The sequence below is a fragment of the Neomonachus schauinslandi genome, chromosome 3 (genome assembly GCF_002201575.2).
Source record: "Neomonachus schauinslandi chromosome 3, ASM220157v2, whole genome shotgun sequence".
Lineage (NCBI taxonomy): Eukaryota > Metazoa > Chordata > Mammalia > Carnivora > Phocidae > Neomonachus > Neomonachus schauinslandi.
The window spans coordinates 189865934-189869392 of record NC_058405.1 but is presented as its reverse complement, the minus strand read 5'-3'; positions in this window follow the sequence as shown (position 1 = coordinate 189869392).

The following is a 3459-nucleotide window of genomic DNA, read 5'->3' as shown; positions in this document are numbered from 1 at the left end:
GCTGGGCCGGGCGCTCTCCATGAGAACATGGGGAGGCCGATTGTGAGTGACTGGTGTGCAGTCCACATGGTCCCTCTGTACTTTGCAAGTGGCCCTGGGACAGACTCCCGAGGAAAGGGCAGAGCACGGTGGGCCGAGGCTGCTGCATGTGGGTGTCACCCCTGCGCCCCGGCTCACCCTGGGCCTGAGCAGTGCCCTCGGCGAGGGGGCCTGCGGCTCCTGCCTCCCCTCCCTGCCCCAGAGCGGACCCCCAGAGACTGGTGCGGGGGGCAAGGAGCTCCCCCACTCCTCAGCTGACCACGGCCGCTGCTGTGTGTGGCAGCCCTGGGGCACCTGGCGCCGCTGGATGTGACCTTGGCAGGCGTGCATTCTGCAGCCCTGGTCAGATGCCTGATGGCGCCCTGGCTCCCTGTCTGCCGCTCTCTGGAGGGTGCGTTGCTGAGAACAGGGATTCCAGGAACGGTTCTCAGGCATCTTAGAAACTCATTTTCCTTTAAATGTCAACTGCCTCCTCAGTAACCCTCGGAGAGGCCCCCACACCCAGGGATGCGGGACAGAAGGGGCTGAGCCAGTGAGCTCGGGGTGAGCACAGCGGCCTCCCTGGCCTCGGGGGGCCGGGTCAGGGTCCAGGACAGGGCTGCCAGAGGCCTCCTTACCGCACACGGGTGCACACGTACAACCCCCCACATAGACACAGAGACACACACGTGTCCACATGTGCACACCCACCCCCCAGACACAAAGACACACACACACACATGCACGCACACACGCACGCACGCAGACCTGGTCCTTGGCTTTAAAAGGCAAACCCCAAAGCAGCCATTACGGGTGTTCTGAGACCATCCGTGGGAACAATGGCCCACACCCGAGCTTTGGGACCGAAGCATTTTCTCAGGAGCTCCTGGGACACCTGGCCTTGCTCTATGTTCTGATTGGTTGGGCTTTGGAGACAGCTTTGGTGGCAGCTCATTATCAGTTCCCAAAGTTGTCCCCCATCGTGGCCTGTGCAAAGGAGAGAAGCGAGGTGTCACTCAGCTCTTGAGTTTGCCCAGTGTACTGGATTGAACACTGTCCTCCCGATTTGTGTTCACCTGGAACCTCAGAAGGTGACCGTATTTGGAAAGAGGGCCTTTGCAGTTATAATTTGTTAAATTAAAATAAAGTCATACTGGATTCAGGTGGGCCCCATCTAACGTGACCGGTGTCCCTATAAGAAGAGAAGATGGAGACACACAGAGAAAAGGCAGCTGAGACCAGTGTGCGCAGCTACAAGCTAAGGAATGCCAAGGAACGCCCACAGACCAGGGCTGGAAGGGGCAGGAAGGATCCTCCCCTAGAGGTTCAGAGAGAGCAGGGCCTGCCTGCACCTTGATCTCAGGACTTCTGGTGTTCAGAACACTGGGAGAATAAATTCTATGGTTTAAGCCATCTGGTTTGTGGTCCTGTGTTAAAGGCAGCCCTAAGAAACGAATAATGAAAGTCTTTGGTTTTTTTATTCATTTGTTTATTTATAATGAGGTCTCAATCATACTAACAATATAGAAAGTCTGCCTTTAGTCATTCAAATTAAGCACCTTATTTGCTGGCTTTTTGTTTCTTGCCCTCTACCCTGTGATATGCAAACGCTTGGACATGAACCCAGACTGGACAGAAAGTGCCCGGCCAGGGTCGAACTTTGCCTCTATCCCAGCCAAGACTGGTCTCCCCTGCCAACTGGTGACCTGCTGAGGAAGTGGGAAACCTGAGTGGTCTCTCTGGCTCCTTCTTAGCAGAACTATTGCATGGGAAGGAAACTTCCAGATCAGGTGCACATCTACTCAAATGTACTTAGAAACACACAGTCCAAAGTCAAACCTAAATATTGAAAAATTATCCACCATAGCCAAGCTATGCAAACAACATAAATGTGCGTGATGAAAAGGTAACGTGTGATATATGCACACAATGGAATATCATTCACCTTTAAAAAAGAAAGGAATTCTGCCCCACGAGGCAGCATGGATGAACTTGGAAGATATTGAGCTAAATGAAATAAGCCAGTCACAGAAAGACAAATACTGTAGGATCCCACCCGTCTGAGCTATCTAAATAGTCCACTTGGCAGAAGCAGAGAGTAGAATGGTGGTAGCGGGGGGGCTGGAGGAAGGGAGAGGGCAGGGGCTAATCGACAGGCAGCAGGTGCCAGAGAAGCAAGCTGATCCGCTCCGGAGCTCTGCTGCATGACGCCGGACAGCGCACATACTGTATTGTGTTCTTAAAAATGTGTTAGGAAGGCAGACCTTACGTTGAGTGTTCTTAAGGACAATAAAATATAAAAAGAAACTATCTAGCAAAAAAGGATTTTGTCTCTAAAGTCAACACCCAATTTTTGTGCATTTTAATACACGTTTCACAAACCCCCCAAGATACTTAAAAATGATCCTTCTGTTCTCTTCCATTGGCTTGGATGGCTTTAAAGTGATCACACTATTCAGTGTTTGTACTGTGCGTGACGTGTTTCCATCCTAACAACCGCGAGCGAGCACGCTGTCCCAGGGCCCCGGCCGCTGCTCCGAAAGCCGCCGTGGCTTATCTCAGGGCGACACGTCACAGGGGCTGCTCCCCGAAACTAGGGGGGGATGTCAAGCGAGGCCTGCTTCCCCAGGGGTCCTGTGGGCTGGCGCTAGACCCCCTAGGGCCCTGCCTAGCCTTCTCAGAGCACCTTCCCCGCAGGCCTTCCCTCCCTGGCCTTTGCCCTAATGCTGCCTCCCAGAGCTACCTCAGTAGCCTTGGCGGGAGACACTGCTCTCATCCCCATTTCCTGGATGAGGAGATAGAGGCGGGGGCGGGGGAGCGAGGAAGGGGGTTCGCTTCTGAGGCTGAGCTCAGCCTCGTCTGCTAAGTTTATCGTAATTATTTCTTCACAGCTATGATGACAGGAAACACAGTTTTTGAAGGTTTAAGAATAAGCACACAGTCGTTTTTCCAGAACACTCAACATTCTGAGCTTTATGAAATGTGGTGAAATCACTCAGAGTAGCCCTTTTAGATTCAAGTGCTCTGAAAACACGTTCTTCCACATGAAACCAGCCTCTGCCTTTCGGCGACCGATTCTCTTTAGACTGTTTCCTGCTACTGTGAGGACGGTCGTGAGGGGCTTCCCGTTAAGATGTGAAGACCAAGTGGCCTGCTGTCCCATGAAAGGTTACTTTCCTTGATCAAAGCCGAAAGATCTTATGAACCTGTGGCCCCTGGAACAGCAGAAGTGAGCATCCACCTAGAAGAGGCGCAAGGCAGCATTTCCACCAAATGGAGCCCACCGATCCCGACCACGGCAGCCCCCCACTGCCTGGGCCCAAAAAACCCACATCTGACTCTTCCATGATGCCACGGAAGACTGGACTCGTTCCTACTGGAACATTGTCATGTTTGTGAGCACGCACACACGCACACACTGCGCACACCTCACACACACCA